Here is a 27,232-nt window from a genome sequence, read left to right as displayed (position 1 = left end):
TTTAATTGCGAGTAAATCGCAGGAGTTGTACAGAGCGACAGCTTCCTGACACCTGCCCAGGATGTTTCAAGGAAACGCAAGCAACTTCGTCGAAGTGCAGAAAACTCGCTGAGAGATTCGCAAACGTCGGACGCGGCGACGGAGTAGTAATTGTGCAAGCCAGTCCGCCGCTCTCCGACGAGGTCTGCATAGTCTGTACTCCCTCGCCATACGCTGTAATACACGCACGACGGCCACGCAGGCAGGCACGCGTGTGTCCACGGACGACCGCACGGCGATCGGGGCGACCGCAGCCGCCTGCCGCGAGCGCGGGAGGTGCACCGAGCGAATGCACGACGTCGAGGCGCCTCAGTCGACCGCCACCCTTCGCGACCGTCGGTTCGTCGCCGTTCTCCATCTCGCCGGAGTGTGAAGGAGGGGAGTCCACCTGTGTCGGAGTGTTTATCCACTGCCACATCGCGCACGAGCCTCAGCTCCGAGATACGGCCCGATATACGAGAGCGAGATTTCGAGGTGCGCGTGTCTCTCTCGATAGAGAGTGAGAAGTCGCGAAATCGCAAGGAGGGTGGACCAAGAGAGGGTGCGTGTCTCACGCGAGTAACGGTGCATTCGCGGATCGCCCTTTCCCCGTTTCTCTTCCGCTACGAGTGAGAGTTACTATGCGTCATTATCGAATTTGAGGAGTCTTCCACGTCGTCTGTCAAGAAACGCTCTACTCCAGAGGCAAGAATTCAAGCATCGCGATTAGCCAACCGTGAGTATTACGTTAATTAACAAAACTATTTTCATTTTCCGTCACGCTTTAATTGTAGTAAGTAAGACTGACGGTATTCTTTATGCTGAACATGCTTTAACTTTGATATGCTCTGGAAACAAATTTTGTTCGTAATTTCCTCGACGCAAATACGGCGTCCCTTTAAACAAGTAACAATTTTCAAAATAAAAAAATTGAAGGTCTTCATATTGCACTGTGTAATACGCGCGCTGTTACATATTTTAAAACTATGCTGCCACAAAAAAATGAAGAATGATGAAAAAATTGTGAATTGTTATGAGATTTTGAAGTCAGTGGAAAAAAATATTAGAAAAGGATAAAAGCTAGCTATTATTATGCACATATATTGTGTTACGTTAAAACGTTAATTACTCATATTTTCGGAGTAGCGCCTTGGGTTATTTGTTAAAAACAATTTCAATCAAAGAGTTACGTTTTCGATGGATTATTTTTGATTTGTTATTATTTTCACGTTTCCTCATTAACGCAATTTATTAACGTGTGACGTGAAGTGATTTAAAATGAAATTTGTCGAAGAATTGCTACATGTAATAATTAGACTAATTAGAACGGTTCAGTTACAACATGTAACAAAATATAAACATGTGGTCAAATGTAATAAATATTACAATTTATAGCGGCAATTAACGAACGCTTTAATCGGCATACAATTCATATATTAATAAATACCACGAACATTGCAGTATCACGTACGGAAGCCACAAATATGTTATACACAAATGTACGAAAATGTGCAATGAGTATATTGGATTAATAATTAATACCTGTTAATTATTTATCCATGCCGCTGATTCTACTTCTCTAATAATAAAAAATAATTTAGTGATGCGCGTAAAAGTTTTTACATATTTTATTACGTAAAGACTTTAAAGAAGATGCTAAATTTTACGTGCGAATCCGTGTTCTTTTAATCACATGCGTTATCTATTAATTGTTTGCATCCAGTCGAGTTGAGAGACACGAAGAAAATGACATGTCGCCACGAACGGAAGAAACGAGTTTCGAAAATGAGAGCGCGCAATCGTTTCCGCGCGAGACACTCGTGGTTAAATTCTGAGTATCTTAGATCTTAAGGAGAAAAACCTATGTGTGTCTGTATATGGATTGCGTAGAAACAAACGTATCCGTTTGCGATAGGTAAGGAAATTCGATGACATCGACTTCGTCCGTCATCCCCCCTCCCCCTCCTCCCCAATCCTGTCTGAGCTCCTCGTACCCGGGATGGGTGCAAAAGCAATTTGCACAAAGACGTTCCAGCTGACGTGACGTCATATGTAAGCATTCGAATCCTTAATCTCTCGGCTACCCCGTGTCTCTCTCGTGCGTTTGCATACGTCAGCAGATTGCTCCATATCTCAGATTCTCGTGTCTTCACGTGCCAAACAGAATCCCGAGTCGAGTCTTCGAAGATATGAATATTCCACTTTTTTTTTCACCGTACTCGCGCTGAATTAGAATTTTGAATAATGAGGTTGCTTCAAAGATGACTATTCGAGCGTAGCCAATTCATCTTCTCGGGAAAGCGGACGGATTTCATTTATTCTCCTCCGAATTCACGAGCGCGCAATTCACAAAGATGTTTTATCGACGGTGAAGATTTCGACGGTGCCTTTGCGAGCATCTGGCTCCGCCGGAATTACTTCCACCCGCGCGCGGGCGGGAGTACCGGAGCATCACGGAATCGAAGGTATCCGGTCCGTCGAGCTCGTTAGAGACTGGCAAAATCTGCATTCACGCGCGCGCGCGCGCGCGCGCGGGGTCGGGCGTACTTTCCGCTAACGAGGATAACGAAGCGTGCGTTAACGGGGAACTAACGACCGCCATCGCGCGCCGGCGCCCGTGAAGATGATTGTGCACAGGTGCACTGAAAGAGACGAAGAGATGTTTCTTTCATCCCCCGCGCCGGCGAAACCGCGTCGCGTTACGAGGAAACTTGGCGTGAGATTGAGGATCAGCCTCCGTTAGAATGAGGGTAATCACTTCATGAAGTGACTGCGCTCCTCGATACGCCCTTATCACGGAAACTCTAAACTTTTACGTTATATTATACCATCAATGCTTCAAGATAAAACGGATGCAAGAATTTTAAATTATAAAACACGAGATCCCGAGCGAACGAATTTTATGGGTTTAAATGTTACGTTTTCCGTAGATCGCATCCGTCTCTATATTTTATCTCGCGAGTTTCTTAACTTCAAACACGATCGAAAGCCTCTCTCTCTCTCTCTCTAACTTTAAAGCGCGATTACTCACTCGAGTCGTAATTATTTACGCGAATGTGCATACCGAAGGGCCGCGCGTAAGAGCAAGCGAGAGTTTCACGTGGAACGTTGAACTCTCGAGTCAATATTGTTATATGTTACCTCTCAGGCGACCAGGAAGCAATTCTTCTTTGCGTTACATAGGCGACTGAGTTACAAATGTGGACATGCCTACGTGCGAACAACGCCGAGTCTATACGTGCGGGAAAGACGGAACCGGATTTGGTATCGGTAGCCTTTCGCGATCGGCACGTCTCGCGCTTGCTTTCCTTCGTTGCTTCTTCGCCTCGTCGACCGGCATCTCTTCTCGCGGCGCGATGTGAGAAAACGGATATCCTGCGGACGGTCCAGAGACGCGTGTGAAATATTGCGCGCGCGAACACAGGAGGAAAGTTTTCCGTGGAAAGTATTTCCGTGCGATTGCAACGCAGATCGGATTTGTTCCCTACTTTTTTCTGCGGGCAAGGCTACGTGACGCGATACGCTTCTCCATTTCTACAGACACACACATACACACACACGTAAGCGCGCGAACGTGGCAAAAAAGAAAAACATTTCTCACGCTCGTCATGTTCGACGCGAAGAATTTTCCAACATAAATTGTTAATTACTATGTGGGAATGTACGTATGCACCTTCACAAATGCGAAAAAAAAGTGATTTGATTTGATGATTGACTTCTAACACCTGATTATCTCTAATTTCTCTGTTGTCCTTTCATAATTTCATTTTATGCGCACGGTGAGAATGAAGTTTGTGCAGTAAATAAAAATTCACTACGACACAGTTTTCACGGCGCTTGACAAATATTCCACGATTAATTCGATTAAAAATGATGCGGGTGTTTCGATTGAGCGTAACAAACACGGCGATCGCGTGCCGCCGCAGAAATCCATTAATTGCACCTCTCCGTTTCAATTCCGCGCGCCGCGAGAGGCTGAAATCGAGCGCCCGCGCGCGCGCTCTTTGCACAGCCGTCGTTTTTCGCTCGTAAATCTTAACCGCTGTTGTGTTTCGCCGCATGAACAAACGAACGGGCGAGCGAGCGCGAATTTCGCAACTATACGCGCTACAATTAAATCCGTACCGAAGGAAAACACTTATCTGCGAACCGATACCGCCGGTTCGCACCGAGTGGATAGAAAATATGAAGAAAAAAAAACGAAAAGCTGATAGGATAGAGAGAGAGAGAGAGAGAGAGAGAGAGAGAGCGAAGTTGATCGCGACGTATCCTGAATTGTTAGGCCAATCCAATGCAATTACAGCGGTATGGGAGAAACCGCGAGTCCGCGTTTCCCGCTGCTCGGCCGTATATAAACGCGCACGCAAGAAATCGCCGGATGGAAGCGGGCGGCAGGGGCGAAAAAAGGAGCAGTGTGGCAATAATTATTCCCAGCCTGCGAACCCGCGCGTACACGTGCGTGTGTATCCCGGTATCCTTATCAGGGCCGATCGGCATTAACACGCTCGCGTAATCGGAACGTGTCCGTGCGATTCGTCGCGATTTAATTAATTCGCGCTCGCGAATTCCCACGGCGAATCGGGGACGAAATCGTACGTTGTTATTCGCGCGTTTCGCGCCGATGCGCCCGATTTTGCGAAACGCACTCCGAGATACGTTTCCAGATCCTTCGCGTCGGACACAATGAACTTGAGAAATGTGTTTTTTTTTGTTCTCAAAACGTACCTGTTAGAGTCTCTCTCTTTCGAGGGAGGATTTAAGCTCGCGTGATTTTACGCGCTTGCATGCGTTTTTGTTGCTCCGTTTATTTTTCGGTCGTGTTAACAAGAGCGCCGGACATTGACAGGGACTACGTCGCTGGGGAAAAAAAAAAAAAAATAGGAAAGCGCCGAAATCGCGTCGGACGAGTTTCGTGCGCCACACATTTCACTTGCAAACAAAAACTCACGGTACACTCGGGATTTACCGCTTTTTACTAGGATCTCTCCTAGCTTCGGCACGACCACGTTCGTTATCGGCGCCGATAACGATCGCGAGAGTCGACGTTTACCCCGGATCGGAATTTATTGCGGCACTCGATCGAACGTAAACCGAATCGCCGGTCTCCGCTCTTGCGGCTTTCGCATATTTGCGTTCGCGATCCCGCGCGAGAGAGAGTTGGTGAGCACAAGTCATGACTATACCGGCCGGTCGGCCGGGCGTGGATCGATCCCGATACGCGCGCAAAGGCGTGAAAAGCCGCGATTGCGAAAAGGAAGCAAAAGGCAGAAGCGAAGAGCGAGCGTAGCGACGAGAGAGCGATACGCGCGGAAGCGCGAAATCGCATCGCATCGCATCGCGGATAAGCTTGCCGCCGTGTGTGCCTGCCTGCGATACATGGAAATTAGATCACCGTGTCACGCATACTTACGCGTCCGAGATCCGCAATTCCGAGTGATCTCGCCGAATCGGGAATCGCGTATCAAGACGCTGTTTTATGATCGCCATCAAGGCGCGAATTGTTGAAATAGTCGAGAGAAAAAGTCGAGACGAAAGTTGATGTGAAATAACGCATAAATGTCGAAAATAAAAAAAAATCCTGAAAAATGAATACCTTTTACTTCAATATCTATTCATTTGGAGAGGAAGCTGTCTACGCATAATCAAGTTTTCCAATTGTGAACATTAATATCTTTCCAGACGGGTTTAACTGTTTGTCTGACGACGTATTATCGTCACCAGTGTTCGCTGTCTCTGCTAACGATCACGTCTCTGGATTGCCCCATGAAATATGGATGACATCGAATAAACTCTGTAACGTAACAGTTTCTTGTCGCGATGACTAGACGAATCGAGAAGTAATCGCGGGATGATTGAGCTATCGTTATGACGGGTACCTTTGATGTCCCCTTAGAGCGCTACGCTTTTCCCATGACGCGCGTACGCGGCAAATGTGCGTACGACGGAATTGTGCGTCGGCTTCCATCGCTATACGTGAATAGCGGTGATTTTGTTCATTAATACGTTATCGTTATAGTAATACATTAATTAACGGTAACTTCGTTCATTAATCATAACAGGTTTGCCGGCCCTGCGAAGGCGGAGGTAACTACACGAGCGTGAACCGCGAGCTCGATTTTTTTTCTGCGTAATTAATCCGCTTTATACGTAGAATCGAATGAAATACCGGTATTGTGCAGGCGAAGTAAATAACTTTATAGAATAATCGATGCTTTTCGCGCCACGACATCGAAATGGAATAATTTCATGGCTCTAGTTTGATTTTGCTAGATTGATTTTGCCGTGCGCGACCACGGAAAATTGCATTTGTTTTCTGAGCGTGCAAAAATTTCCCCGTTTAATATTGCTAATGCATACACACACACACACACACATACACACACATTGTGTGCGATCGGGATACCGTGCGATGCAGGATAGCAAATATGGGCGCGGTCGCGATCCTTGGTTTGTCGAGACATTAAGAAATCGTGATGTCATACCCCTGATGCGATGAATAACGAGGGAGGAGGGAGGACCACTTCCGACAATAGGTATCGTCCTGAGCTAACATTGGTGTAGTTTATTATACCTGTGACATCCAACGTCGCGTGCTGAGCAATGGCTGCCGCTGCAGGCACAGCCCAACGTCGATAAGATAACGCGGATGCGGCAATTGGGCTCCGGAATGCGTCACGAAATTAGAGGATTACTTCCCGCAAGAGAAGAGAGAGAGAGAGAGAGAGAGAGAGAAAGAGGGAGAGAGATAGGACAAAGAATGAGATAGGATGGGACGTTGTCGTGACCAATTACAGCTCGGCGCTTCGGTTGCCGCAACTTTTTCTCACTCCTGTCAGGTGCATTAAGTCTGCTAAAACGTCTTGACGCAATGCACGCCAATAGCACATTTGCATTTTGTGTAATCTAAAATTAGAGGCTGTCTAGAAGAACTCACAAAAGTGCGAGCCAAAGGTAGAAAAAGAAGAGATTCTTTTATACATTTTCTTCTTTGGCACTAAATCCAAAAATTTGAGCAAAGTCAGCATGTGTAATTGCACGCAACGCGGTGCACATTATTTTCCAAGTGTTCTTCTTCTCGCGTTTCGAGGATCTCTTTGGTACGATAACACTCATTGCGTAACCGCCACTTTTTTTCACGAGGATAAAACGTAAAAAATGAGTCTCAGCCTGCTTACATCAAACACATACACGTCTTATTTTTATACTTAATATTCCTGAATTAGATTTCGCTTCAATTTTTATCTAACTGCTTATTGCACTGTTGCCCGCAAAAGTATATATCATGCATAAAAATGTAATACCGAGTTTCCGCAGTACAGTGAACTCGAGTCCGCTAAATCCAAATGACTGTACGGATCAGTCATCCCTGCGAAGGCACTTAACGTGCGACGCAAGAAAACGCGCGCTCTCTCTCTCTCTCTCTCTTTCTCTCTCTCTCTCTTCCTCTCTGTCTCTCGTATCTGGCAAAAAATATTGTCTCGTAACTCCGACCGTAATTACGGTGTAGCACCATTGCGGTCATTTGCAATTTCGATTACTGCAAAACACGTGCCGGAAATAATAATTTGTTTATAGTGAGTCTTGCGTTTCGTACATAATTATTTCTTGTGCCGAGAGAAGATCGGGGCAAATCGTTCGTTTGATTCTTCTTCAAACGGTTGCGTCACACGCGTAAGGTAACGTCGAAGAAAGGAGAGGAAGATTAATGAAAAGGAAAGAAGAAAGACAGAGAAAATCCGACCCAGTGAGCCAATGAGGTGGCTCAGTTTGTTGAGTTTTATCGATAAAAATATATTTTCTTCTCCGCATTGCGACACATCATTCTTTGCCGTAAATTCGGCAAGAGAGAAAGAGAGAGATAGATAGATAAATAGAGAGAGAGAGAAGTAAGCCGTAAGCCCGGTGAACCTGCGCTGGTAACTGGTGTATCGATGTCCGACGTATATTTCATTGACGGAAAGCGATACCGCTGTAAAGCCTCGAATATCACGGAGCTGCGCGATAACGGGCTAACGTTCGAGCTGTGTGACATAAAGTAAACGTTTCCCTTCTATCGTAGGTACAATATCGACACTATCGGTCGGGTTTTGTTGATCGAGCTCACTTCTCTATATTTCTCTCTCTCTCTCTCTCTCTCTCTCTCTCTCTCTCTCTGAAACAGCTTTCAGCGTATTTCTCGTCTCTATATACTTTGATTCGTTTCCATTATATTGTTATACGTTGGCTCTTTCATATCTACAATAAAACGTATAAAAAAAACGCACTCGAGTCCCAATTGGCCCTAATAGCGTACGCTAAAACTCGATTATATGGCGTTGATGTACGTACGGTAAATCAGCATGAGGCTTTGCGGCTCGTTATATCCAACTCTCGGCGCGCACGGCTCGCGCTTCTTCTTCAACGGGCGACGAAGTGCATTCACATTGTTAGATGCAAAGCCGCGGCGCGCACAGGTGACTGGTAATCAGATAACATTTAAGTAGGAAATAGAAATCTCGGTTACGCGCACGTGCTTAAAGGTTAAACGATTCCGCCGTCGTCGCCGTTCGATCGTGTGTCGGACGTACTATACCGCCGGCCGATTAAAAATCGATGAATGCATCGCTCGCGGTTCTAACGGCGGGATAATCGAGTTCCCGTATAATGGCCAGATGATCGGCCATTGTGCACCGGCGGAATTAGTTGCATCGACGGGTACGTATAATACTGTACATGTACGTGCATGCGCTCGCACGCGGTAACGCACGTGCGCGCGACCGAAGGGACTATTATATACCGAGTTGCAAGGAGAATGCCCGATGTCCGCGTCGGACCTGCGCTTTTAGTTAGAGATTAGTCGGCGGTTTGAACGCGAAGAAGCGGGGAGGAATAAAATTCGCCGGTGGGCAACCGCGGAAGATTGCGTTAGATTACGCGAGAGGAGAGTTCCATTAACGCTCGGATTCGACGATCTTTGAATCGCTGCGTTGCAGCGAGTTGCAATTCGCGGCGACTTACGTGCGTAGTTCAGCTGCACGCATATCATTACCATCTTCCGTTCTCTTATCCGAGTTCATCGTAGGTGCGCGTGACGGAGAGAGGAAGGAGGATGGGGGAGGGGGGAAATATCGAAGGATCGTCTCGTTAGGGGCCAATTAAGCGGAGTCGCTAACATGACTGGACACGATTCGACGGTCGGAGTCATGTAGAATATCGTAGAAAGTCGGTGGTGCACGTAAAAATCGTTAATCGCGATTTTTCTTTTGTCTCCCGCCGCTTCGCATACATGGATACAGTCCGCGCAGCAGGAAAATTGGTAGCTGCGGGAGCTCAAGATCTCGCCGTGTGATTAAGCCGAAGAGAGAGAGAGAGAGAAAAAAAAAAGAAAATCACCGCACTACGGAGAACTGTGTCGAGGGGCGACCGGCCGATCGACGGTTCGTGGCACCGCGCCTTCGAATCGCCGCGCCGCACCGAACTGCGATTATCTCTTGCGTGCGATCGTGCACCGGGCAACCCGGTGCCGCGGTGTCCCAGCTATAGTGGCCCATAGTCCTAGCGATACTCGGATGAATCGACTATCTGGAACTTCGTTCCGACGGCGGTCGGGAACGGGACGACCGCTCGCTCCGTAATACGGATTTCCTCTCGGGCTGCGGTCGAAACTCGCGAGATACGTACTTGGAACAGTGCGGCTCCGGAAAGTTAACCGATGAAATCACGGCGTTCGATTTGATTTTATTGCGCGGTACCATCTCACAGGCCCGGCTGCTGGCCCGCAGTCTACGCGGCGCGTAACCGATTTGAACAATTCAACTTCCCGATTGCATACGAACTTCTCCAGCAACTTGGTCTGAATGTTGAGACTCTCGCGAACCTTTTTTAACGAGTGCGATGGAAAATACAATTTAGATTATTATCAATTATGCTCTTTATAACATTTTATTTGTACAAAACAGGCGACCGGTATAGCAAGATATTAGAAAAAAGCAGATGGAAATAACATTATAAATATAACACAATTCAGATTGAGAATTAGCCTTATAAGCGTCTTCTTTTTGCAATAGTTATTTCGCAATTTTCTTAAGCTATTCGTGTATCTTCTTATATTAGAAAAACAATTGTTCTCTTTGTAAAGTTTACAAATCGCTCGTGGATCAATTGCTACGTTGATTTGATAACGAAATAGATATTCATTAATTATTCATTAATATAATTCATTAATTATAATTTATGTTTATCGGATTACAAAAAGATCAGACATTAAGTCCGTAACGCAACTGTGATCAAAGGAAAAGAAACTACGAGTACTAGAGTATTTTAGGAATGGTGCAAGAAGATAGCAGCGGAGAGTACTCGTATAGATAAACAAGGAATTAAGAACAGGAAGATTATACGCGGTAGTGAATGAGACAAGTTAACCGTGAATCTGTACGTATTTATCGCTATTAACTGCATAGTAAATTACTAACAATCCAGTTTAGCCGTGACGACGATAAATTCTCGCGATGAAGGCTGCCGAGTTGCTTTAAAGCGCCGAGACTTTCTCGCGGTGAGCGGCGCGTCGATTAATCAATTAATTATAGAAGTACGACGTTAAACGCGAGTGAAATTACAACCTCCCTCGCATTACACCGTTCCGTTACGATGATTATACGACTGTGGAAACAAGCGTAGTCATCATTGACCGGTGGCGGTATATCCCATCGTGAATAAGCGAGCTGAGGCGCGCTAACTCGAAATTTTTCCTCAAGAAACGCGTAAATGATTGATGTCCGAGTTTGCCAGTAGCCGCGTACGCGCGTTACACGGTTACCGTATTATTTTCCTAAGGAACACGAGAACGCGCGCGCCCGCGCGCACCTGATCGTGTATCGGCTACTTTCTTCTCGCCGGGTCCGGCGAGAGGTGAGCGAAAGATGAGGCGCGCGAGAAAGAGAGAGGAGCGAAAGAGAGACGAACCGGCCGCGGTCGACGCTTTAAATTCAGGTGCCGTGACCGGTATGCAAAAATTCACCGAGAAGTAATACGAGGAAAGCGGAGGCAGCGTGCGAGAGGTTGAGGTACACCTCGGGGCCCCCGGTGTATGGTCAGTTAGTTCGTTGACCGATCTTTCCTCCTCTTCTCTCCCGGCCCTCCTCGCCCTTCGCGCCGCGAGTACTCTCTCGTATACCCGTCTCACGCGTCGCGGTCCTTTTGCCTTCCAGCGCACGGAGAGAGAACGGGATCGGAAGGGAATGAAGAAGGATCGCGCGCGCCTTCGGTATCGCCGGCATGTGCCGCGATCGCGTCGAGACCACGAAAATCGCGACCGGTCGACCCGCGCGCGCGCGGACACGGGGTTACGGGCGTCCGAGTTCGACTTCTCTGATCGCCGAAATGAAGATTTATGTGCGACAGGCGGAGAGATTCGCCTTTCTCCCGATCGCCGGCTGCGAAGCCGCTTGACTAGCCTTTTCTTTCTTTTTTTTTCATCAGGAAGTGACCTATTGAATTGCACGTCGTTGGATCAAGGAGATTCTCTTTACATATACGCCGGGGATCGTCGTGGTTCCCTCGAGGAGAAGCGATCGACGACGAGACAATTTATGCTCCAACGGCTTGTGAAATGAGCCCTTAGAACCGCCGTCGTCCGGTTATCGTATCGCCGATTTTGAGTGCACACGTACGAGGCGGCTCGGGAAAATCTGAGAGGACTTTTCATTGCCTCATTAATACTTGTAAGAGCAAAAGCCGAGAAGGTGTTGGGGGCGAATCCGCGAAACGAATATGAATCGCCCACCAAAAGCAATTCCATTAATTACCGTGTGCATCTCCTTCAGTGCGCACGGGAGAGTCCACTTCCGGTCTGCTGGTTCCCTCGAGAAATCGATAGATGTGGCAGCGGTGTGCGCACAAGTCCCGGGACGGGTCAACGAGCTGCTGGCGTCTTCGATCGTAATTAAGTGGGGATTCGTAATTAAGTGTGAAAGTTATCAACCGTACCAATTGAAAGCGCTACTTCGATGCGTATCAATCAAACCGACGCTATTACAACTTTCGTCGTTTATAAACGTTATACGATTGAAAGCGTTGTGCGGTGAAAGGAATAATTGAGGAAGGAATAATTCGAATGCGATGAGCTTTTGATGATAAAATCATCATTTTGCGATAATGATTATTAGAAGTATTTGTTTTTATATATGTATATATTTTATAATAATTATTAAATTATTTTTTATAAAAAAAGATACGCGTATACCTCGTACCATTTAGTCAAAGTTCAATTAATCGCTCGATCTTATTTACGTTCCGAAAGTAATCATTTTAACTCGTAACATAGCAAATACGTATTCGTCATTTTTCGAAACTTTGAATAATTAGAGCGCGGCCTGTATTTTGCACGACTCGATGGAGGTACAGTTATTGAAAGTTCTCTTTCGCGCAGCAATTATTTGCAATTATTGGAAATAGCATTGCACACGCATAGACACGAAAAATGTGTGCTCGCAATTGTTTTCAACTGTCGTTTCAACTTCAACAGTGAACTGTCGCTTTTGATTCCTTCTGGACATACCTATACATCTACTTTCATTATTTTTAATGGCAGGTCGAATTCAATTATCCCATACAGTATTGCGCTTAGCTTTTAATTAAACAGAACGTTTCGAATGATTCGAAAGTATTGTTATTAGAAAAAAAAGAGAATTATAACGTTCATTAATCAGTTTTGTAATAATTAATCAAGTTTAACGGCTCGGCCGTAATTGTGATGGTAAATATATCGTGTGAAATTTAATATTTTAACAGATTAATAGATTTGATTAATAGACGAGAAAATTACTCCCTTTCGCATTTCAATCCTTGAACTTGGTTGCATTAAAAAAAATTCCATTTTACATCTGCACTTCACAGCCAAGTGCACATTAAAAATTGTGCGCCGCCAGCGGAATTCTCGCGACTGCGAGCCTGGCGTCTATTATGCGCTCATTTTTGCCCTCGCTTATTAGAGAGATACGAAAGAAGTCGATACGTATAGAAACGCTCGGCGTGTGAATGCATTTCTCTCCGTCTGGAATTTTTCTCAAACTTCCTCCTCCTTAGGCGCGACCGACCACACGCTTCCTCGCCTTCTCTTCTTCTCTCAGACGGTACTTCATGGACGACGAGGAATAATTCGTACGAGTAAAGCCGGTACGCGCTATACGCACACCGCGCGCGTGATTAACCGGCGCGAAATTGAACCGGTTTTTCGAGGCGATACCTCGCAGTAGATTCGCGCGGGCCGATAAACGAAATTAATGAATATCGATTTCGGCTCGAACGAGAACGGCCGCTTCTCTCTTTCGCGACGCGGTCAGAAAATACGCGAACAACGCGAAAGAATCGCGACGCAAAGTGATTACTGAAAGGAAAAACGATCAAGAGACTATAGCTTTCGTTCTAATGTCTATGTAACACTGTATGAGTTATATTTATTTGGGGCACCTAGTAACAGCGCTGTGCTAACCCATGTTTACAGGTAAGCAGGTGCAGCTATACTAAAGCCTCCAAGATAGGTAAACTTGAACTTAGTTAACCAAGTTTGCCCGTTAATACTGCAGGCGAGATATACAAAAGGAGAACGAATCTCCGAAGTTAGATAATCTGATTTTTAGTGCAAGTTATAGTCACGGTGAAGTCGCACGTTATAAGATGCAAACAAATGTAAACACGTTAACAGAAATGAAGTATAATTCTGTACATAGCGGGCGCCGCAGTTTTGATATTGCGAAATAAATTTAGCGAAGTGGGATAGCGCGCGTTTTAGACCGCTAATTTTCCGCCACGATCGCGCGAGAAGTACGTATTTGATGTATCGCTAAATCGGGACGACCGCCTAACGGTACGGCGAAATTGAAAAGTTACCGCCTCTCCCGCAGCACACAGTTTATCAACCATGGGGGATTAGGCGAGTGGAAGCGCCCAAGTTTTCTACGCTGTCCCAGTTTAGGCGATCAACGTCACCGCGCCGCCGTCCGCCGCGCCGCCGCGGGGGATACTTGCCGCCGACTCCCCCCTGTAATTCCCGGCGTTCTCCGCATTTTTCAACCATGACAGGGTGGATCCACGGTCCACGGCTTTCTTCTCTTCGCGTCTACCTTTTCGTCCCTTTGCACCTTACGTTACTCACGGAGAGGCATTCTTCCCCGACGCGGTCAGACGGACAGAAAAACAGGTTTACTCCCACTCGCCCGGCGCGCGCTGCTCCACATTCTTATCTCGGCAGGTGAAATTCGGGATATACCCGATCTGTCCGGGGAGCTCACTTGACGGAGTAAATGTTCCGGCATGCGTGATCCCCGTGACAGTGACAATTACGTGCACGCAAGTTGCAAATGATGCTGTTAATTTGTAGGGAATGTAGCGCGCGAGTTCCGGTCGCGTCGCTCTCTCGATCCGTATTTACGAGTGGCAAATATTTTCAGGCTAATTGGATAAATGTATAAATTTATAAGGTGAAAAATATCAAACAAATTGGCAATTATAAACGGATGTCTAATGTCTATCCGTGCCCCCCTTTTTCTCTGAGCCTCGTTTCCTCGTGGCAGAGAAGAAACCGGCCGGCTAACGTGAGTTTTTAAATTTCCTGCAATCCTGCCTCTCGGACTGCCCCTCGGCAATCGGACTCGCTAAAAGCTTCCAACTTGTTTCGCGTCTCATTTCGTACAATGGCAGGTAGTCAGCCGCACTGTCCTCGGCAGTCGAGAAAGCATGTCGTTCCCTTCCGCGACAGAAGATCTACCGAGTTCCACTTTCCGTGGAACTTCAAAGAGACGACTTTTTCCCAGACATGCGGGAGAAAGAGATGCGCGATGGCACTTCGTTCTCATTCTTCGAAAGTCACGCGGGTGGCCGAAGCCTGCACGTTCGCAGAGCTCGAGCGAGAAAAGAAGGGAAAAAAAATTGCCGCGCGTAGTGCCAGAATAATTAGGTCGCCGTCATTTGAATCGGATAAGCGCACTCTCTCGTAACGAAGTTCAGGTTTATACGGTGAATTTTCGACCAGGAAACGAACATTTCAAAGCCGGGTATTAACGAGTCCACCGAATCGGCAGATATCGATTCCATCGCAACTTTTTGATTCAGCATAAAAATGTAAAATGCAATTTTACATGTATAATTACTAGTTATAATTTAAAAGCCAATACTATACTTTTATACGTGTAATAAAGTTTTTGCATGCAGTCACTTCCGTGAATTTCACGGGTTATTCTCTTTGCAATAAAACTTTGCGTGCAGTTGCTGTCGTAAAATTTCACGGATTATTTTTTGCAACGTAACGTGGACATTTTATTTAGATAAGACCCAATATACTGCCGCGTTCCGTTGATTTTTGTTACGCCTGCAATATTTAGGCGGCTAGTAGAGAAGCGTAAAATAAATCGTGCCGCGCGGCCGCGCCGCCGCCGATGGACGTGCGCGAAAATAAGAGGTATTTTCTTTCCTCGTTCTACAAACAAATTGGCGGGACATGCCTGGAAGCCTACTATGTGCCGTAATGGAATTTTTTACGAGCGGATCACGCGTCCCGCCGCGTGTTCCCCGCGCGCTATCTCGCTCCGCGCGCCGCCGCTCTGGTTTTTACGAATATCGGCACGGCCATTTTTCGATCAGACGTCGGCAAAGTTATATATTCACGGTGCTCGATGTATCAAACGATACGTACTGCGGCACGCCAGGTATGCGCCGTACATGGCGAACAAAAGATAATGGCCCGACGAGAATTCGAAGCGTGTCGATAGAGTGTCGAAATTCGAAGTGTGTCGACGAGCCAAAGAGCGATATAGCTCGCAGACAAGCGACGAATCGACAAAGCGAACTTTCAGTTGTGTCCTATCGGACATTATTGTGATGCATTAAAAAGAAAACAGAATCATAGCGTAATAATAACTATTGCGTGAAATGAATATGCATATTTTGACATTTTCAATTATCGAGCGGGGATCTTAATAATAACTTCTCTGTTTTGCTACAAAGGTCATTAAGCTTAAGATCCCGTGCGATGACCCAAAAATATCAATATTATTATAACACTTTCTAAGAAAATAAGCGTTCGTGTCTTAGTTATTATAACGCTTTAGATGCATTCCGGTTTCTATTTAAAAGACGCAACTAGTAACGGAGTAATTATAAGTCGCAGGATCGTGTTTAAGGATAATTGCATTTGCCGGCCGGTGATCCTGGCTGAAGCACTCCTCGACGTGCGGCGGATATGATTCTTGCAAATGCCAAGGATTAAGTTAATGTTAACGAGTAATCTTTCTCGATCGCGGCATCGCGTTTTTGCCCAGCAACATCTGTTACAATCGAAAATAAAAGCGTATACGAAGGTTAAACGTGACGCATCCAGGAAACGCTCGAACGGTACGCCGCTCGTAAGCTTTTACGAGGTAGTTACAATCGCACATGCGGTCGAGCCGCGTACAAGAATGTATTTGTCAAAGCATTTAGGTATTGATAAAAATTCTATGCGCGGTCACGCAAAAACAAAAAAGAGAGAAAAACGCAACGTCGCAGCGGTTTCCCTGTCTCCTGCCGCGACGGAGGTCCCCATTCCTTTTAGGTAACATGTCAGGTGTCAAGACCCTGAAACCTCCTTCGCGAAACAGGAAGATCGAGTGGGAAGACTCGGGCTCGAGCAAGAGGCTGGATCTGCAATTTGTGGCCCGACCGGTTGCAAGCGCGCAAGCCTGCAAAAAGCGCGCCTCTTGATAAATATCATGCCGTTAAATGCGCGCCAGGTACAACTGTGGGCACTAAAGCCTTTCCCGCGACACGCACGCGTGTCGTCCGCGGAATGAAAAATGACGCGGTAACGAAACGCGGGGACACCACGAATGAATCATTGTATATTAACGAGCCTCGGAGCCTCGCGGAGCTCTCGACGATTCGTGGAAAATCGCGCGCTAATTGCCAGAAATTGGAATCTCATTAAGTTGGCTGCCATCCACGGCCGGCGATCTGATAACGCGCACGAAAATAGAAGGACCCAGAGGGTCTTCGACCTCTCGGTTGTATCGGATGTTGACACTGCGGCTGACGTGGACGACTGTCGCGGAAAGTTGGTTCGACATTAACGTACCGGCTAATGAATCATTAGCGTCCCTATTAGCCCATTAATGTCTCTTAACCTCTGGGGGTCTGTGCCATATCCGGTTGGGTTAACCGCATGGGAGCAGATGATGCTGGGATGCACTTGCGTCACAGACACGACCGCGTCGTGCACTCGGGCTCGTGTGTCGCCAACTGGCTGCACGGCGCTTTTGCATTTTTTCCCGCAACCTTTTTATTATCGTCCCAACTACTTTTTTCCGCTACATTTTCTCTTTATTACACGACTTATATAATTTACTATTAATTTAGACCTGTAATTACGGACAACTTGTATATACAGTTTTACATATTCATTTCAAATATAAATATATCGAAATATTTATAATCACATGTAAATAATGTGAACAACAGTATAATGCAATATTCATAAACATCCTTACTTTTAATCCTTACTTTCTCAACTTTTAATTAAATTTGTTCACATAAAATAATAAATATTTCAATTAAAACTAAAGCATATGCCTAACTCATGCTGCTTTATCAGCTAGAAACTGGAAGTAATAAATGAGATAATTACGCAAATCCCGTTCTGTAAACGAAGCTCAGTCATCAAGTTTTTACTGTAGCTCCAACGAAGATGCTCGCACCTGACAAAAATTTCCAAGACCATACAATTACGCAAGTCCGTTTTGTTCGTCGGCGATTAAGGAGGCTATCTCGCTCACTTAAGATCACTCGTAAAGTTTATGATAACTGTTCCCATATTTTTTTTATCGCGAGCCATTACCGAGGCCCCGGGGCCGAGATATGCGTGATTCTTATCTCCAGGGAGAGTACCGTCCCGTCCCGCGCTGCGCGCGGGCACCCCACGACGAATTTCTCGTTTCTGTCTCGTTACTCGGAAACGACCAGAATATAACGCGGCCATAAAGTTTCTCGTAATCGAGTTCATCTTCGCGCGATTTATTGCTGATGCATCCGATTCCCGTCTTTCTCTCGCGGGGCCGACGACGCTTTTTCTCAAGGATTGCTCGCGCGCAATGGATATACGCTGAAAAACGGCCGGCGTGGGAATTTGCGCAGTCCTACTCCAATTACGCGGCCGTCTCTCGACGGTAGCTCTCGCGAGTCGAGACGAAATCGCTCTCGAAACAAAACCGAGAGACCTGGTGGAAATAATAACCTGCGTAAATACAATGCCGACTGGATGATGCCGCCTAGAAAATGATTCACCCTGAACGTGCACATCAGATAAAGTTCGCGCGGCGCGGCGGTCACGTCAACTCCGGCTCGTATTAAACGACGGGCCGCGCGTGACTCCAATATTCATCTCCGTCAAGGACTAAATGGAAATCTACGGGTTATTCGGCCTGTAACCTCGACTTTCGCACGATTCTGAATCGCCATTAAATAAGATCGACTAACATAGTGGCGAATATTCACTCTCCCCTTAAATTAAATCTAACTCGTGTTTCTGAAAGTGTACATGTTGGAAAACATTTATTTGATATTTTTGAGAACAAATTTAATTGAGCTAAGAAAGAGAGAAAACAACAAAGGTTTATCATCATTACATTACTGAAGAAGTTGTTAAGGTAATAGGATATACAATTGCAATATACCGTTTTCACCGTTAAGGCTATTTTGTTATGATTTCATAAATGCTAAATTTCATACTAAATTTACTAGTCATATTAAAATTGTAATAGAAATGCGAGTTTTTAGAATCAGCACTAATTTTAACGCTAATATCATCTACCTCGAAATTTCTATTATACAATTCTGGTTCTGCACAACTGTAGCCAGCTGCGTATCGCAAACTTCGGTGCACGCACGTGTTATTTATCCTTTCGCAGAGGGTGATAAGCCACGTTCGTTGAACGTGATCGTCCTGTCCAACGGCTCGTGTTTCCAGGGTGGTTAAACTGCCGCCCGTCTTGCGTTCGGACCGAACGCCGCGTGTGCACGATACATTTGCTACAGCGTCTGGCTGTGATTATTCATCCTCGCTGGGTCGTAAGAACGAATTGATTATTGCTTTATGCGCGAGCGTCTTTTTCCTCAGCGATTAGTCATCGAGATTTGAACGAGCGCATAAATCGCGGCCTTGACGTACACGAAATCAGAAATGTCGTCAGCGAGAACTCAATCTTGCAATAATACGTAGAAAATCGTTATGTTATAATTTGTAGAAGTCCATTAATCGCGAATTTTTGGTGGGTAATTAATATTAATTTAAATTAACAATAGCGAGTAATTTATAAATAAAATCGGCCATCAATTCGCCGACCAAGATCAGATCTGCAGAAATTGAAAGTGTAAAAAGAAAAGACGATTTTGTCGTATATCATTAATATTGAAATAATGATTAGATAGCCTATATAGAATTCCCGGGGTTATTAACGTTAGATGAGACCTCGTGGACGGCCGTGAGCAAGAATCTGGTCGGTACGAGAGGATGACGTCATGCTCGGCGGCAACCTCCGGCAAGCAAGGTCCGACATCCTCGGTCTCTCTTCGCCAACGATAACCTGTTTTAGCGCTGGAACTAATCGGCAAGTTCTCGGGGTCGTCCGACACTGTCTCGCTTTAAAGGTCTCCCATGTGCCCGGTCACGAACGCAGGTTTTTACAGCGGAACTGTTCCCTGGAAGCACTACCGCTCGTCGTCGATCGCCCACTTAATCCCAATACTTCTTCAAATAAATCATCGGAGGAGTTTATAAAATAAAGATATAAAGATAGTTATCGCTCGCGATTGTATCGCTCGAAGATAAGTTGCGCCAAACACTTGTCATCTTCCTTCGGATTAAATTCCAAAGTATAATACAGATGAAAAAGATAAATTGATTGATGAAAAGTTTTTTTATTTCCGATAAGAAGACGATCGAGCAAACTGAGACACAGCCTCAATGTCAATGTTTTGCGCAAATGTAATACGAGGAAAAAAAAAGTTTAATCAACGCGCGATCACTCGCAACACCCCGCGACTCTCGCGCTCGTTATCTTTCGCACATAAAAATTAGTGACGCTTTGCGTGCCTGCTAATTGGAACGTATATACAATGTAACGCGGGATACAACGCACTCGAAAAACTCGCTGATGCGGCGATACTATCGTCCGCGTCACGTCAATTAAATTCCTCCTTCCCGATTGTTTTCATCGAGTCGCCATCGCGCCTGCCGACGATCGGAGTCGACATTGCTGCGGGAAATAAATTGCGCTGGCTGACGCGGCGTCATTATGTCATCATCCGTGCAGGTATTCCTGCGTAGTTTTAGAATACGACCTCACAAGCTCGGAACCCCGGCGGAAGGTGAGACGTGACATCAGACTTTCTGGGAACAGACGACTCCTTGTTTCCCGTTCGCACGGCTCGCTTAGGCATCGGCGAGGTGCGTCGTAAAAAATATGGACGGGCACGTCTCGGCGAGAGCCTCTAGGGCCAGTCTACGTCGTCGAATATTCTTTTTTTCATCATCGAGGCGAAGATGGCTCTGGCATGTTCTACGGGCGCTCGTTTAAAAGCCGAGAGAACTTTAGAAAATTATTTATACATATTATATATTATTTTACATATTATAACTCATCAAGTTATAATATGTATTGTAAATTAGTTATGTACAAAAAATATATATTTATATGATTTTAATTTCGATTCATAAATCATACAGAAATTAAAACCATAAATTCCGTATAATTACCAGTCCAGATGGGTATCATTATTGTTTGAATTTAAAGCGACAATAATCGCAACTCGCTGTTGCGTGATTGCAGCACGCGTAATTTTCGGCCTACAAGTAATCTCTGTTCCCAGACTCTTTGTCTAGAGAGCTAAGATGAGATTCAAGTTTCCTAAGGCGTTGACTGGTTTTTTTTCGCACGGAAAAAGACTTCGTTGTAGCGGCGCGCGAATCTTCCGTAATTGTTGCCGTAAAGTGCCCGGACGAGACTTGCAAATATCGCTAAGGACCTGCCATTTACTACACTCGAAGGTTACTCAAAAGATTTCTTCCCCGAGTCCCGCGACACAAAGCGCTTTGCATGACTTCTATGACACGAGGAAGCTAAAAACGTTTTTCTCTAATCGACGTAATTTCTAGAGACCATGAAAAAAAAACTCCGTGAGACCTTGCTGCCGGTTACACAGCATAGCTCGATGTTATTTACTCATATATTATATTGTCCTACTTATGGAAAAGGTTTATGATACTCGCCGATAAATATCGTTGTTCATTTTCCGTTTTTTTTTTAAATATATAACCAATACATATATTTAAAATGTTTTAAAATGTACAATCTTTAGAAAAATTTTCGCGATTTTTCGTTTATTTTCTAAAGAATATCGATGGTGACATCAACGTTTCGAAGATCACACAAGTTTCAAAATGTATGCGAGCTTATTGCTAGAGCCGTGACAACATTGCAGAAATTATGAGCAGTTACATAACACGCTGACGTCAATCGATAATTAATCATTCAGTGCAACCTGTGTCGCTTGGCGATAATTTGCGAGTTTTTTTATCGTTCGTTCGTGCACACGGATAAATTTCCTTCGAGGAAATCGCGTCGTGCAATAAAATCAAACGAACGAACTAGTGGAGAAGCGAAATATTTCGCAAATAAAGGAAATCACTCGCGTTAACAATGTGTGTATGTGAGAGTATGTACTTATTTTCGAATCGCATCGATATTCGCACAGTGAATACATGGTTTAATCGCGGATTTGCGTTGTCGTTATAAATAAAACATTTGCTGTTGCAATTTCTCAGCGTATAAATATTCGGGATTTAGAATGTCCGCGTATCGCCGAGAGATCTTGAAATTGCGACACGTGTTACAGATAGTTATGCATTTATTCGAACGCGCTTTGAAACGCTCCTAACGATTAATGTCTGCTAATGGCTCGTAACTGACGTGCACCAATAAAGATGACTAACGATGTGAGTGAGTTCAGGACACGTGGGTGGAAATTTAAACGACCCTCCGCGTTCGTTAAGAGTGAGGAATTTATCGCAGGCGACGACAGTGGCGAGTTATCTTGAACATATTAATTCCATTAAATGATATTTTTCTTATTTATACATGCGTTACGAAATCATAAAATTGGAAATCCAGTGAAAACTCGATTTAACCAGTTGAAATTACCTCTAACAAAGCCCTTTCATTAATAGTTATAGTTGTAATTAAAGCTTAAAGCTAGAATTTCATACATGCAGTTAATTTGTAGATTTAATTAGTTAGAACTGATATTGACGAAAGGGCTCTGCTAGAATTATAGTTTTAATTAATTAAATCTAGTTTTGATGGATTTCGAGTTTTGACTGTAACATATATGTGAAGCCAGCTGTGTTTGCACTGTTTTAAAATTTGATTGAGAGAAGTACGATAGAATCATAAAATCTGTTAGATTTTTATTTGCCATGGGTAGAAACTTCGTTTGCGCAGCGGTTTTGTTTTTCGATCATAAAACAACATGAGGAATATCACGCAACCATGCGTGAAGCACGCAATGGCACACTCAATATGCAACGCGGCGTATACATGCGACAAGATGGCGGAAGTGAATTTTTGTGGAGTGGCATCTGTTTGTTATTCGGCAGCTGTGTGTCGAATGACTAAGAGACTGCGTGGGCGGAAGCGAATCATCAGCCCTGAATTGATAGCGCGCACATTCCCCGGGATAAAGACCACCTATCTATCCACCTTATCTCCTTCGTATGCAAACCGCAGCTCTCGCGATATCTAGAGTTACGCGATCGAATCGGCGATTTCCCAATCGTCGATATATCTGAGAATCGCTTATACAGTTTTCACAGATTTCGCGCTACCCGAAATTGAACTTTCTTCTCTTCTAGAAAAAAAGTCCATTTAATTAAATTGCAACGACGGTTACAACTTCATTTAATTTGCATCTGAAGGAGAAAGTTAAAATAAGAAAAATTGCTAATTACGAAAGAGCCCGTAATATAGGGCAAAAGGCGCCGAAGGAAAAATTTCTCGATAGAAGAGATTTTCACGTAAGTTACGAGAGGGTGAATACTTTGTAAGACGCGCATTGGATTTGCGTCTCTCTTCTCTCGGTAAAGTTTTCGCGCGAAAAGTTCTAGCGCGCTCATATAGATAGATGGTCCTTCGCGAGTTCTCTCATTCGACAAGTTGAATACTCTCGGCCTAACAAACGCTGTCTAACGAGTTCCTCCCGCCTCTTTTGTGTCGCGAATCGAGTCGCCGCTCGATTCTGCTGTCGGTCGGTATTATTGTCGAAAATAAATCGGAGTCGAGTAGGTCGATCGTTTTGCACACGGCAATCAGCAATCAAGTCGCGCGTATTCAAGCTGCTCTGCTGCAAAATTGGCTGCCACTTATATAATTGGTGACCTATCGATGTTTAGCCGTCGTTCGTCGCTTACTCGCCGCATGAACTTATCCAATTAGAATCGCGAAAGTATCTACGAGAACGCTTCGTGGTACTTCACTAGTACGGCAAAATGACACTCTAATTCGTTTTCAGATAATTTTTAAGTAGCTTTCAGTCACGTTTAATGCATCTAACAAAACACAAACATTAATTGGCTTCGTTAAAAGTTGCACAAGTGAAGATATTAATCATAAAAAGTTTTAATGACATTAATGAAATAATTACGCATTTATACAGAATATTTCCGTCAATGTCCATTGATTTGATCGTTAGCGCGATGTTTGCGTGATTTTGATCCCGCAGGTTTTTCGTAAAGTAAAAATTTTGTCACTTATTACGAATCTTTAATTTTCATTATTAAATGCACTCAAGATTTGTTACGGTTACTTATAAAGGTAGAACACGATGCTCTCTTTATGCAATCATTTCTCGAATTACCCGTGCAATGGAGAATTTTAAGATTGAGTGAAGGCAAGATAAAGCCGCACTTGAAGTACATAAAGGGCACGTATTCATGCATCAAAATCTGGAATGCGTGAGAAGGCATCCCTTTGTTCCCGCTATCTCTCGGTTGCCAAGCTGTACGGACGAATATCCGCGAATATTAATACCTCTCGCAGAAACTCCGATGCCCACGGAGAGAGAGAGAGAGAGAGAGAGAGAGAGAGAGAGAGAGAGAGAATTTAATACAGAAATATTCTCTCTTGCCGCCCATTGAGATTGCGCAAGGATTTCCTCGCCAATCCCCCTTCAAATTCTTGTAAAATCCCGATGCATCGTGCACAACGCGGATCAAAGCTGATTACAATGAGAGTGTAAGTGTTTCATAATGAATCGTGTCGAATTTCTTTATACGACTAACACAGCTCGGCGTTAAGGTCAACCCTCCAGAAATCAATTCGCCGGACTGGAACCAAGCGGCGAGGAATTAATCTCGTTACGTTGCCGGTCCGTTGCGCCGTTCCATTACGCTGTCACATGAATCCCGCGCTATTATGAACTACGCAATTGGCTTTTGCATTACCTGGGAACCGCGCATCTCCCGAGGTGAATTAGTTGCCCCTATCCGCGGCACACATATACAATCATTCGGGGAAAGAACTTTATTATGTTCGCACGTATACCTGTTATGGAAAAAAAAAAAAAAGAAAAACGATGCGAGGCGACCGAGCTTTACTTTACTTTCAGACGCCGCCTATATCCCGCGGCTAATGAAAATCCGCTACATCATACCCGCAACTTCTTTCCCCCGTAACGAGCGAAACTCTCGAAACGCGCACAGCCGCGTTTTATTCTCTCGTGAATTTAATCCCCCGCGAATTTTATTCTGGATGTAATATAATCCGATATTAATCTCAGCCGCCGTTTTTTGTTCGTTCGTATAACTGACGAAACTGTAGACGTGTTGCCTCCGTGGCTAATGTATACGACCGTGATGCACGCACGCACGCACGTGCATACGAGTGCGCCCACGAGAAATTCTCCATTGGCAGAATTTGAGATCGCGACTATTATAGAATCGTACATTGATGCTTCAATGATTGTTAAAAATATTATCGCGAGTTAATTGAAAGAAATAACGCAATGTGCCATTTTCAATTTTCAAAAGTGTCCTATTATATTCAAGCCTACGATCGCTATTTATTTTTCTTTTTCTGTCAAATATTGTAAATGTGTTTTATGCGAGTGAAATACAAGTGTGATTCCGCTTTATGTACATCCGATTATCTTCCGAGTTGTAATTTCGCCGTGTCAACACAACGAAAATAACGCGTTTAATAATTCATTGGTGAATTAAATTGTGACAAGCTCTATTGGCCAAAGATATCGGTGCCGTTTAATGGCCATTTTATGTAAAATTTCGCGCTGCCTTGTTACAATTTCAAATAAATTCAGGCGTCCAACATCGCGAACGTTTATTGGAAATCCCGCGATCGGTTACAATGTACACAGCTCAGAATTAAATGCGTGGGGGAGCGTATGTGCGTTCGACGTGCGTGAAAGTGGAGAGTTCGGTCGAAATCGATGCAGCTACATTTGTAATACGCCGGGTCATTAATTATTATTTGATTATTAATTTACATGTAAATGATTAATGTCCATTAAACGCAGTGATTAATTTAATAATTCACGAATTGATACTCCGCCATATTTCCACGGAATCCGGTAAGAGCATTGATTTCGCAATGCGACATTATTCAAATGTAATGCTACGCCGCCTTCCTGCCCCCCCCCTCCCTCCGGGAAACGTTTTATAAACGTTAACCTGATTTTTCATCGATTTTTCCTGTCCGCGCGCGTACATTGTTAATGTCTCGTGGGACGGCGCGACGGGCGGCGCGATCACCGGGCACTTTTGCCGCACGTCGATATCGCCGTGCACACGTATCATGTAAATAAGCATTAACTTTTGCCGCGTGGCAGCGTGCATGCACACGTGTGCACGGCCAGGCGAGAAATAGGGCTTTCGCTCGCGCAGACCGCGCGCGCGCGATCATTTCGACGTCTGTCACCGTGACGTGCAACTCCACGCGTACGTAACTCCACGTTGAATTATTGCACGCCTGCACAATACGCCTCGCTCGTGGCGTATGCGTTACCGTAAAGGTAACCGTAGCGGAGGCTGCTGCTGCTGCACGGCTGCGAATATGCAGATCACGCTAACGTGTATACGTTACGCGAAGAGACGGAGGCAACGTCTCCGCGCGCACAGCATCCGGCGCGACGTCGGGAAACTCGACGACCCGATTACGTCGATCGTAAACGCGGAATTACTCGACTCGACCTGCATTCCACGCCGCGCTATACAGCATGCGGAGAACACGTAACTATCCCATGGATTTACCGCGCGCGATATCAGTTTTATGCGATCGAAGTGTAACATTCGGAATGGAATCTCGCTCTCTCTCTCTCTCATGGAATCGCTTGTTCTCACAGTTATGTTTATTTCAATAATGAATAGTGCAATAATTCGCATTAATACTGTATTTTATTTTAAACATCAATAAACACTGATAAACGAATATATTTCAAACATGAATAAACGATTTAAGCAAAGGAACTGTAGATTAAAGAGATCTAATTTATTTCTTCTGTACCTGCGGCAGGCTTAACAAAATATGAGAAAGTATTCTTCGTAAATCTACTCTTTACATATCGCCTTCTCCTGTCTCGGTCTCACGCGAGTAGGTCACACATTGACGACCGATCTAATCCAGATAACGCGGTTCAATTACGCTCAAAATACCGGCTACATCGAACCGAGCCACGCATTCCGAGAGTACGGAGAGTAAATACGGCGAGAGTATAGGCGGTTCGAAAATCGTGGAGCGATATTACAGTTTCATCACGCGCGGAATTTCACGCGGCTCAGGGAGAGACCTGCCATAAATCCCTTTATTTATCGTTCGCCTTTTACGCGCGAATACGAATCTCGGACTCGATCGCGGGCCAAGTAGAGAGAAGCGAGTCCGGCGCGAGTCCGCGACCGATTGGATCCGTGGCATATCACGACCGGCGCGGCGGCGTGGCGTGCGCGCCTTCGGTGTAGCAGCATCTTCTGGATTTTTATGTACCTCGCGCATGAGGACGCGTTTGAGCGGCGAAACAAGTTTCGTACATCTTACATATACATATATTTACCTTAACCCTTTGCGACCCGAACTATTTCTCGCAAACAAGCGAAGATTAAGTATTTCGTCCTCAACTTCATTTAATCGGTTGATATAATGTCAACCAA

The 27,232-nt window shown here is 44.9% G+C and overlaps 1 protein-coding gene across 1 annotated transcript in view; it reads left to right on the top strand.

The window, feature by feature from the left end:
- Positions 1 to 354: 354 nt before the first annotated feature.
- The window catches only part of LOC105452052, a 45,052-nt gene continuing 18,174 nt past the window's right edge, over positions 355 to 27,232 (top strand). Inside the window, exon 1 of the mRNA XM_011692868.1 lies at positions 355 to 754. The gene's annotated coding sequence lies outside the window, so the exon portion shown is untranslated. The remainder of the gene's footprint in view (positions 755 to 27,232) is intronic.

Source organism: Wasmannia auropunctata, unplaced genomic scaffold, assembly GCF_000956235.1.
Source record: "Wasmannia auropunctata unplaced genomic scaffold, wasmannia.A_1.0 LD336106.1, whole genome shotgun sequence".
NCBI lineage: Eukaryota > Metazoa > Arthropoda > Insecta > Hymenoptera > Formicidae > Wasmannia > Wasmannia auropunctata.
The sequence above is the reverse complement of the archived record's forward strand: the minus strand, read 5'-3'. Positions and strand labels throughout refer to the sequence as shown.